Below are 11,569 nucleotides of genomic sequence, written 5' to 3'. Positions count from 1 at the left end.
GGCATGGCCATGCTACAGTCCCTTCTCCTCCATTCTCCTCTCGGGATTTTGGGCACGTACACACACCCAGCGTGAGTTTTAAGGGTCCAGGACTCGAACTGTGGTTGACTACGTGGGAGTCCAGTGACGTAACCACTACGCCATCTGCTGGTCCTCATGAACAGTATTTGAGTAGATCTGAGTATTCAAATTCAGATGCTAAAGAAATAAAGTGGAGATTCTGCATTAGCATAGGAGAGATGCTATCTATAGGGCCAACTGTAAGGGCATTACGAGTTTCTCCCTAGAATTACACACTCCGATCCATATCAGAAAGTATCTTTGACAGGCTTTCTCTGCACTTCCACCTCGATCAATCCGTCACCGCACACCGTAATCAGCTCCAGCTGGAGATGCGTTTTACACTCAGCACGGACGGCGCCTTCCACACCTGTTACAGGGGATCAGCTACTGTTTCCTTACGTGCATCTGAAGGCTGGATTCATCCTCATAATTTGACACCAAATAAATAGAAAACAGCTCTGAGTGAGTATTCCTGCAATCCATAGGTTGAGAACAACTTATGGGCAAGACTAAGGTTGTTACTTAGGCTTTGAATGCTAAAAGTGATCTTTCTACTCTCTGTATTTGTAGCTCAGAAGAAACAGCCCCCCTGCTCCGACAGCACACATGTCTCCGTGGCTACCGGCTCCGGAAGCAGGATCACAAACAGCCCTCGAGACCGTGTCGCGTCCATTCCTTATTTTTAAATTTTTTTGGAAAGTTTTCTTGCAGTGGGTGGGAACAGCCAATGCTTTGTTGTGCACCACGTAAGTGTATTTGGACAAATCGGGTGATTCCCCCACCTAATGTCGGTCAATGGGACGGGCTCCCAGAGTGACACAAAACAGGAATCCGGCTCACTTCCCGTGTGATGCCGAAGGCACGTGGGCAGAAACGCAGACCACGACTTGGCGGAGAGAAGAAGCCCCCGTCTGTTAGTGGAGGGGCTGATATGCAGGCCCCCTTCTTACAGCACTCGTCCTTGTTAGGGTCTTTGGGCCACAAGTCACCTTTAGTTTAGGTTTAAGAATATGTAGGTGTGGCTATTCGTGTAAAGGCAGACTGAGACTCAAAGCACGTTTTCGTCAGAATTTTTTTAAGATGGGTAAATGGCCCTTGAGAGCCGGCCTTAAGAAAATGGTGTGAAAACAAGGTACACAGTTAGGGACTGAAGAACAGTGTGTAATTTCTAGAATCCCCATAGCGGTTTGACTCCGTGGCTTCATTGTTCGCGAGTCTGTAACAACGCCTTGACTTCCAGATGCTCTCAGAGCAATCGCCTCACATTGGGTCACTTTTTCAGCTCCTAAAGTGCTCTTGAAGACAGTTAGACACGATAGGAAGTTGATTTAACTTTTAAGCCAATCAAGGACCATTTAGATGCAGAGGACTAATGTATGTGCAAGCACTTTGAAAAGTACAAAGTTCTCTACAAAGGCAAGATGCTTTGGTGAAGTTAAATAAATCGTAGAGGAGTTAGGGTTTCTTTTATTTTTTAAGACTTATTGATCTAATTTTATTTATTATTATTGAGAGTTTATTTATTTATTTATTTATTTTTGTTACAGGGTACATGCACTCACTAGAGAGACAGAGAGAAAGTGAGAAATTACCCCACAGGGGGGATGGCTATGCCGCAATCCTTTCTCCTCCATTCTCTTCCTAGGATTCTGGGCACACACACATGTGCCCTGTGTGTTTTAAGCCACCAAGTCTGGGATTTGAACTGCAGTCAACCACGTGGGAGTCCAGCACCTTAACCACCATGTCACCTACTGGCCCCTGTTATTATTATTTTTAAATTTGCTATAGGGACTCATGCACTTACCAGAGAGAGAGAAAGTGAGAAAGCAAGCCGCCAGGTCCGGGACGCAAACAGTGGCCAGCCATGTGGGAATCCAACGCTTCAACCACCATGCCACCTGCTGGACCCAAGGTTTCCTTTCTAAATGCTCACCTTCACTTACAACTACTGAACAACAAATCTTCACAGAACACGTTCCCAGGGCGGTGCTCGTCGCTGAGGGTGGCCTCAGACTTCACGATGCTGTCTGCCCCCCGAGGTCTGAGATCTTCGCAAGAGCTGCGAGACCATAGCTGAGACCCCGCACTTCCTGCACGTGAAGGATTATTTATTTATTTATTTATTTGAGAGGTTTTTGCCATAGGGTACGTGCACTCACCAGAAAGAGGGAGACAGAGAGAAAGAAAGTGAGAAATCACCCCCCAGGGGGGTGGCCACACCACAATCCCTTTTTCTCCATTTTCCTCTCAGGATCTTGGACATGCACACATATGTGCCTGGCATGAGTTTAAGCTACCGGGTCCGGGACTCGAACCGCGGTCGACCACATGGGAGTCCAGCAACATAGCCATTACGCTAACTGCTGGTCCCCATGAAGGATGTTTGAGAAGCCAAGCACGTTCTGTATTATAATGATTCCGTTTTACATGATTCTCCAAGTGGCTGCACACTAGACATCTCTACTGGAACTAGTTCTCTTCACACCGCTTGTTAAGGAAACCACCTGAATTTTGGCACAGCGAGACATCATTGTGCCTCACTTATTTAGGTAAGACATGCAAGATCTTACCAATAGTATTGTAGTCACCATTTTCTTTTTTCTTTCTTTCTTTTTTTTTCGAGAGATTTTTGCTATAGGGTGCATGTGTTCACTGGAGGGACAGAGAGAGAGAAGGCAAGAAATCACTCTCCGGGGGGATGGCCACGCCATAATCCCTTTTCCTCCATTCTCCTCTCAGGATTTTGGGCACACACACACACGTTCAGCATGAATTTCAAGCCACTGGGTCTGGGACTGGAACTCAGTGAACCACATGGGAGTCCAGCACCTTAACCTCTACAGCACCTGGTGGCTCCTGTACTTAGCATTTTCTAAACAGACGTGTAATAATGGTTCCTATCTGTGGGTGCAATGTGACTTTTCTGTACAAGGATATCAGCATCGATAAACCAGGGTGATTAGTAGATCCAGGTCCTCAGTCATTGGTCGTTACTTTGTGTAATAGTCAACACCCTCTTGTTTAGTTACTAACATAGACAGTAAATTGTCACTGTTTTGATACCATTAGAAATCATTCCTCTTACCGAGCTATGATTTTTTCCCAATAATGGTGGTCATAGGCAGGACTGGTCTTTTCAAAACTGAGGAGGCCCCAAGATAATCTATGGCTACATCACTCAAACTCAGAAAAATCCTCACGATTGCATTTGTGCCTTCAAATTATATTTACATTAGGGGTCAATGAATCGCTACTATTGTGGGCTGAACTGCGTCTTCCACCTCAAAATTCCCATGTTGAATCTGAACGCCAGTATCTCAGAACACACCTGAATTTGGAGATAGGGTTTTTATAGACGTACCTAAGTGAAAATGAAGTCCTAAGCGTGGACTCCAATCCCACAGCAATCTCCTGTAGAAGGAAGCTTGGACACAGACACATGCAGAGGGAATTCTCCTTCCAGACTGCCTCCCGCTCGGGCTGTGACATTAGGTCTCCCCTGGGCTCAGGACCTTGGTTGCCTGCGGACTCTACACTTACCGGCCCCCCCCAGTCGTGGGCGCCCGATGCTTACAGTAAATCTCTCTCTGTATCTGTAAACGCATCCCATTACTCCTGTTTCTCGGGAGAGCTCTACTGTAACTACCTATAGACATTTACATCCTAAGAATTGTGAGTACGCGTCACTCCTGTATACGCTCAAGCTGAGTGGCGTTACAGTCACATTGCTGGGTTGAAGCCGGGCTCCGACCGTGTCTAGCAGTCTGTCTCTGAGCAAAGCAGCTCATTGCCTTACTGTCCTCATCTGCAAAGTGGAAATAACTGCGTGTGGTGACGAGTCAAGGAGTAAAGTGCTGTGAAGTCGTCTTGCACCGTCTTGTCAGACCGCAGGCTCGCAAGGCACTTATACTGATGCTCCTCCACTGGGAGGGTCTAGGGCTCAAGGAACCCATGGAAGGGTAGAACAACCATAAAGGGAGCCATCCTAAATTGGGTTCAATATGTAACCTGTCTCTATATTTTTTCCTTTTTGTTTTGTTATTTTGCCAGAGGGCTTGTGCATTTGCCAGAGAGAGACAGAGGGGTGGGAAAAGTGAGAAAGGACTCAGCCAGTGGGGAATGGTCACCCTCGACCCCTTCTCCGTATCTCCCTCCTCTCAGAATTGTGGGCGCACACACACGTGCCCAGAATGTTTCTCAAGTCACCTTGGCTGGGACTTGAACCATGCCATCGCCCATGTAGGATCCTGCCTTAGCCACCAGGCCACAGAGCCAGGCCAATCCGTGTCTCTATATATTGTCTATATCTTTAGTTCAGGTTTTTAGTGAAGGGCGGTGAGGACGGACTGCAGCTGGTTTAAGTGGAAAGGGTTTTTTAAAGATTGATTTCAGCAGTTCACAGATTGCCGGGGCACCGGGGAAGCAGGTGCTGAGGCCACCGTCCAGGAGCCGTGGCCAGATGGATGCCCTAGCGCCAGTCCTGTGACGTGCAAGACATCGCTCACATCACACCACCGCGGCTGGAGACCAGAGACGCCATGGGACGCTCTCCAGCAGTGGCGTTACGGGCTGCTCGTGCCACGGGGGAGCCTCGGTGCCTGTCCCTCTATGTCACTACCTTCTGATCTGCCATCCGAGTGAGTCTGCGTGGTCGGCGGGAGCTCGGAGTGTCTCGTGCCAGGCTGCAAGGAGTGCCGGGCAAGTGTCAGGCACTTTCAGGTTGACAGTGGCCCGCCTTACAGGATGGGAGATAGAGAGACACAGAGATGTGGGTGTCCAAAAGGTGGCAGTGTTCACCACAGATACGGGGCGAGCATTTAGTGTCAGCTGGTCACTGGCCTCAGAGACATTTTGTCCTTTTGCTATAGGGTACCCGCGCTCACTGGAGAAGGACGGAAAAGGGCAGTGAGAAATCACTTCTTAGGGAGGACGGCCACACCACAATCCCTTCTCTTCCATTCTCCTCTTGGGATTCTGGGCACACACGCACACGCAACAGTGCGTTTTTCAAGCTGCCGGTCCGGGACTCAAACTACACAGTCGGCCATGTGGGATCCAGGCTCCTTAACCTCCATGACTCCTGTGGCCCAGAAACTCGTGTTTCCTATGATTCGTCCCCTTCTCCGGTCCTCTGTCTCCTTTGCAGCCATTGCTGTCTCTGATTTCTAGCGAAGTCCTATTCCCGGCCACAGACAGGGAGCAGAGATCGGCTGCAGCAGCGCCCCCTGCCGGGTGGCCCAGGGCGTTTTGGACCCTACTGTCTCTGTTAGCTGCTGCAGAATTAAAGTCGTGCCCCACCTTCTCATTCCTTCTGAGATCATTTTCATTTGTGAACATTGAGTCTATTTATCTGGAAAGGAACGCCCACAGTCTGAAAGGGTCCAGGGGAAGCACGGACAATGAGAGCGGACCTGTTCCGACATCGAGGGACTCGTCCTCCACTCTCAGGACCTTACTGCCATGCCCAGCGCTGAACGAAAGAGAACCCGATGGGGTCAGCAGATGGCAGAGCAGTCATGGCACCGGACTCCCACCTGGCCGACCGCAGTACGAGCCCCGGACCCAGTGGCTTGAAACTCACACTGGGCACACGTGCATGCACGCCCAGGATCCTGGGAGCAGAAATGGAGGAGAAAGGATTTCTGCCTGGTCATCCCCCCGGGGGTGATTGCTCACTTTCCCTCTCACTGTGTCTGTCTATCTGTGTCTCCCTGTCCCCCCCTCCCCCCCCACCCCGCACTGCAAGCAAGTGTGCCCTAAGGCAAAAACCTCTAACAAAAAAAAGAAAAGAAAATCCAGAAACCGAAGCAGACAGACAAGTGGAAGCTGCCCGCATGATCAGGAACCAGAAGCTAAGCTGGAAATGGGGGAAAGCTAGGAAGCACCCAGCGTTTATCACGGCGCGTGGGCAAGTCTCAGCAGCTGGGAGCACCGGCGCCTTGAAAGTGAGCGTGCCAGTATCCAACAGCAGGGAGCCTCCGAGCCCGAAGGGAGGACATCCACACCCCGGAGTGTGACACAGGTGCATGCCAACGGAGCGAGCTCTAGGACATGCGGCAGACACACGCCCAAGACCTGCAAAGCACGGTGGAGAATGATGGGGGAATGGGATGTACTTTCGTTAAGAAAGTGGAAAAAATAAGAATATACATTTGTATTTGTATTTTCATCAGGAGAGCCTTGAAGGATAAACAAAGAACTAATAAAAGTGGCGAGGGAAAAGGGAAAAGGATGGATTTGGGTGGTACTAGTGGGCGCTGTGGACAACTTCTCAGTATTTACACTCTTTTGTTTTTATTTTTAAATGATGGAAAGTGCTATTAAGACCGTTTAAAAACAAAATGGTACACAGCACGTATCTGACAAAGGACTGGCATCCAAAATACACAGAGAGCTCCTAAAACTCGATACTACGAAAACAAACAACCCAATTAACAACGAGGAGAGATCTTTACAGCCTCCTTACCAAGGCAGCTACGCAGATGGCAGATAGGCATAAAAAAAGATGCTGCTCCTCGTATCGCATTGAAGAGCTGCAAATTAGGACGGTTCTTCGAAAATTCATGGAAAATGTGTTTCACGAAGAAATTATGCACGCATTTCAATTTCTGTTTGCCCCAAAGGAAACTTGTACTTTAATCCCATCTTCCAATAACCGTTTCTGAGGTTTTCTCACAGTAAAACAGTGAGATACCTATTAGAAAGGCTAGAATCCAGAATACCGATGACGCTGAATACCAGCAAAGAGAAGCAGGAATTCTCGTGTCTTGTTTGTGGGAGCTCAAAATGGTTCAGTAACTTGAGAAGACAGTTTGGCATTTCTTACGAATGTAAATATTCTATTACCATATGATGCGGCTACTGTGCGTTTTTGCTATTTGCTAAATGAGTTTAAAACTGACGTCCACACAGAAACCTGCACATGCGTGTTAACAGCAGCTTTATTCAAAACACGGGAACAACCGAGACAGGAAAATGGGGAAATTGGGGAACATTCGTGCAACGGGATATTGTTCAGCAATAACCAGAAATGCGCTATCAGGCCCTGACACCTACACGCAGGAACCTTAAATGCATGTCGCTAAGTGGGAGAAGCCAACCTGAGAAAGCCAGTGTTCGACTCCCACGGGAGGACTCTCCCCGTATGACCAGCCGACAGTCCCGTATGGTAGCCAGCATAATCCAACAGCTCACGTAGGGCTCCTCATTGTGGAAGTTGGTATTTTAGGAATGAAGAGCCTAAAATATTGGCAAGGAAAAATAAGATGCACGTACAACTATTCACAAATTAGAACAGCACTGACATTCTCAACTACAAGACCGGATGCTGAAAGACACTGGGGCGTTGCTTTCTAAGTTGTGAGATGAGTTGATTTCTGACACAGAAGTCATTGGGACCTGACGTTAGAGAATAAAGTCATTGTCAGACATGTGAGATCTTACAAAGCTGATCTTGCTGGGACCAGCAAATGGTGTAATGGTTATTTCACTGGTCTCCTACAAGGTCGACCATGGTTCAAGACCTGGACCTGGAGGCTTGAGACTCACACCGGGCGCGTGTGCGTGCATGCCCAAGATCCTGAGAGGAGAATGGAGGAGAAGGGATTGTGGCATGGCCATCCCCCCAGAGAATGAAACTTCTTGCTTTCTGTCTCTGTCTCTCTGGTGAGTGTGTGCACCCTATAACAAAATCTTTCTTAAAATAAGAAAAGTTTATCTTTCCTGCAGTCGCTCTTAGGAAGCCACTGAGAGGGTTCTGTTGAGATGGAAACTAAGGAAGAAGACATAGGATTCAGGAAGCAGAGCCTTCAGTATTGAAAAAAAAGAAGTTCCTAGGATGTGGGAGAGGAGACCCTAAGATGACAGTGTCCTGGCAGGCGTAGGTCTAATGGGCGCACAAGAACACAGTTACAGGAAAGGTGGCTCAAGGTGGGCTCACCTGACAGAGGACGTGTGTGTTTGAGAAGGGCTGTGTGCCCGGGACAGAGAGTGTGGGGGTAATTTAATAATGGGGAATTTGGACAAAGCACACCGAGTGGCTCAGCTGTGAAAAAGTCCGAACGCTGACTTTCAGTACCACCAACATTGTGGTATAGCTAGTAATGACGTTACACCTCTCAAATATCTTCCAACTGGCCTTGACTGGCCACACGCCAGGGCCCACGGCCGCTGCCGGCAATGCCTCCTCCATTACTGGGTTATGAGGAGAGGCCTGGCGCTCCCGGGGGACAGTGGCAAAGCTGCAGAGAAGTAGCTGTTTCTGGCCCCAGGGACGAGCTTGCAGATTTAATGCTGCAAGCGTTGCTCGGTCATTAGACATCAGTATCTGTGAGATGAAAGTGTGCAGGGGAAGGTGGAAGTGTGTGAAAAAGTGTAGAAAGATCAAGAAGTAACAGTACAAGTAATGTCTAAAAATGTAAAGGTGACGAAACTGAGAGAATTGAAACTACTTGCTGCTAGTTGAGGGGTCGGAGGGCAATAGGTAATAGAGGGTGTAGGACGCGTCTCTAACAGACCTCGGAAAGCTACAGGGTTCTGGAACTATGTACATGTATATTCCACACAAAAACAAAAACCAGTGTCTACTACAGGCCAGGCGTGGTGACGTCTTAGATAGTTACTACCACTCCCATTTTACTCTAAGGAAGCGGAAGTCTTTGGTGGGGCTGGCGTCTCTTCTCCCACCCGCCTTACTTATCGAGATGGGAAAAGGGAGATTCCTTTACAGTTAGAAGGAAGATTCTAGACATTTCTACCAACGAACCACCCAAAGCATTAACTTAAATGAAATAAAGATTCTTGGTTCACCTTGATCAAATGCTAGCAATAACTGAGTTATGTATTTACTTGTGATGAAAATACCTAGGAACGGGAACCAGCAGTTAGCGTAATGGCTATGTCGCTGGACTCCCACGTAGTCGACCGCGGTTCGCGTCCCGGACCCGGTGGCTTAAAACTCATGCCGGGCGTGTGTGCGTGTGTGCCCAAGATCCCGAGAGGAGAATGGAGGAGAAGGGATTGCGGCATGACCATCCCCCCTGGGGGTGATTTCTCGCTTTCTGTCTCTATGTCTCTCTGTCTGTCTGGTGAGCGCACGCGCCCTAGAGTGAAAACCTCTCCAAAAAAAAAAAAAAAAACCTAGGAACAAACTTACCACAAACTCCCCCAAATATGTCACATAGCCTCATTGTCAGAGAAGAGACAGAAATGGAAGGGCTTTGATGAAATCTGTTATTACATTTTTATATTTCTTTTTTTAAAGAATTATTTTTTAAATTTTATTTATTATTATTATTTTAATTTGCTAGAGGACATATGTGCTCACCAGAAAGAGACAGAGAGAGAGTAAGCTACCAGGTCTGGGACTTGAACCATGGTCAGCTAGGTAGGAGTCCAGCGCTTTAACCAGCACACCACTTGCCAGCCCCACATTTTAATATTTCTTAGTAGCCTTTGCTTAACTAAAAGAGATTAGATATAGAAATATGCCAGAAAAGATCTTTGAAATACTCTTTCCTCATTTGATGCTATGAAGAAACAGACAAAATACATAAAGTAAGCAAACCTAAATGTGCCAACCAGCAATGTGTGACTGTCACAAACGTCAGGCGCTCGGCAAATCAGGTACCGATATGGTCAGGATCTGGAGGCAGACAGTATCCTGAAGAAATAAAAAGTACTTAGTGAAGTTAAAATCAATAGAATCCACCACTTGTTATGGTTTTTGGTTTGGATAGAGTGGCTGTTGTTCTTTTTGGGGGAAATATTATAGATTTGGCTCAAAATGGAAGCACCGGCTGAGGATTATCTAGAGGGACTGCTGTTCTGGGCTAGCTTCTGAGATAATCTTGCCACTGTCTCATTGTTTTCCAGCACGGTGCTAGGGCAGAGGCCTGGCCATGGTGTTTGACTGCACCGGCCCTACGTGGCGGCTCTGGGGGAGGGCACGTGGCCTGCCCAGGAGGGAAGAGCCTCAGAGCCCAGCCCAAGCTGGTTCTCCCGCAGGGCCGTCTCGCTCGCAGAATCAGCTCTAATTCTTCTACACGTTCTGAAATCTGAGAAGGGATTTCCTCCCATCCCCCTTCACGTTGTTCACGCAGTCAGCCAGTCGTGGTTGAGGGGGTTCTCTGAGATCCTCTCACACGCCCTCCACTGAAAACAAACGCAGGAAAAGCCACCACTCTTATTTCCCTGTCCCATCATGCGGAAGTTAATGGCCACGTTGACCAGGGTGGTGGAATGTTCTGGTTGACAGGCCGTGAGACGACCGGAACTCAGAGCTGATCGGTGATCGCCAGGCCGGCAGGTGCAGGGTTCACGGCCCTCTGAATACCGGACAGCATATGACGGTTTTCCTGGGTGCCGTGCACCAGCTCAGCAGCTTACAATGCAGTCTCGATTGCTGTCTTCCCAGCGGCCACGTCTGCTCTTCCTGGAGGTGACTGTTCCAGTGCATCCCATGACGAATGGCAGGCAATGGCTGAAACGGGGTGATTTGTAAACACACGGGTTTATTTAGCTCCTGGTTTGGAGAGCCGTCTCTGGTGGCCGTCTGCGTGTCTCAGAACGTGCCTGTGGGCAGGAGAACGTGGCCTGGGTTCCACGTGGGTTGCCGCCTGCCTCTTTTTCTCTCCTTACAGACCCACCAGGACCAGGTCGTGGGGGCCCCTGCGCTATCCCCCCAAGCACTGGTCTCTCACCTACAGCCTCTCCTGTCAACGCCGTTACTGATCACGGTTTCACCCTCCTACTTCGATGACAGTGACTCAGCACACGACTTTGGGGGACGAACTCAAATCTGGCATCATAGGATCACGGTGATGCCGAGGAGACGCGAGCTTCTAGTGGGCGCTTTTCTGTGGTCGGCATTTCACGGGGTGTTATTGCTCCCATTCCACAGACGGGAGAATCAGGGACATTGTAGTGGTTGGTCTAAGCAACAAAGCTTGGATCAAATCCAGACACGGTGGCTCCTACCCTGTGCTTTTTCCACCTCGTTATGGAAGAGTCAGCCAATAGGGCTTGTTATCTTTGCAGTGAGTCAAGACATATTAAAATGATGAATATAAATTTGTTACTTTAGGGGCCAGCAGATGCCGTAGCGATTATGTCACTGGACTCCCACACGGTCTACTGTGGTTCAAGTTATTGACCTGGTGGCTTGAAAATCATGCCAGGCATGTATGTGTGTGTGTGTGCCCAAGATCCTGGGAGGAGAATGGAGGAGAAAGGATTGTGGCGTGACCATTCCCCCTGGGGGATGACTTCTCACTTTCCCCGTCACTCTCTCTCTCTCTCCGATGAGTGCATGTGTCCTAGGGAAAAAAATTGTTACTTTAGAAAACGTATATTGAAAAACCCAATCTTTAAAAATTTTAGATACATGAGACCAGCAGGTGATTATATCACTGGACTCTCACATAGTCCACTGCAGTTCAAGTCCCAGACCTGGTGGCTTGAAACACACTGTGTGTGTGTGTGTGTGTGTGTGTGTGTGTGTGTG

At 48.4% G+C, this 11,569-nt stretch overlaps 1 protein-coding gene and 2 long non-coding RNA genes across 3 annotated transcripts in view; 1 reads left to right on the top strand and 2 right to left on the bottom strand.

The window, feature by feature from the left end:
* LOC102470758 (uncharacterized) overlaps positions 1–773 on the top strand; it is a 1,705-nt gene extending 932 nt beyond the window's left edge. Inside the window, exons 3-4 of the long non-coding RNA XR_333460.1 lie at positions 329–525; positions 634–773. This is a non-coding gene — a long non-coding RNA (uncharacterized LOC102470758). The remainder of the gene's footprint in view (positions 1–328; positions 526–633) is intronic.
* The window catches only part of GABRB1 (gamma-aminobutyric acid type A receptor subunit beta1), a 353,552-nt gene that overhangs the window by 87,946 nt on the left and 254,037 nt on the right, over positions 1–11,569 (bottom strand). The gene's annotated exons all lie outside the window — the stretch shown is intronic.
* The window catches only part of LOC102471051 (uncharacterized), a 13,761-nt gene continuing 8,881 nt past the window's right edge, over positions 6,690–11,569 (bottom strand). The window contains exons 2-3 of the long non-coding RNA XR_333461.1: positions 9,632–9,727; positions 6,690–7,305 (exon numbers count right to left, since the gene is read on the bottom strand). This is a non-coding gene — a long non-coding RNA (uncharacterized LOC102471051). The remainder of the gene's footprint in view (positions 7,306–9,631; positions 9,728–11,569) is intronic.

This window comes from Tupaia chinensis, unplaced genomic scaffold (assembly GCF_000334495.1).
Source record: "Tupaia chinensis unplaced genomic scaffold, TupChi_1.0 Scaffold000054_1, whole genome shotgun sequence".
Taxonomy (NCBI): domain Eukaryota; kingdom Metazoa; phylum Chordata; class Mammalia; order Scandentia; family Tupaiidae; genus Tupaia; species Tupaia belangeri.
Note: the sequence above shows the minus strand (reverse complement) of the source record. Positions and strands in the feature narration are given on the sequence as shown.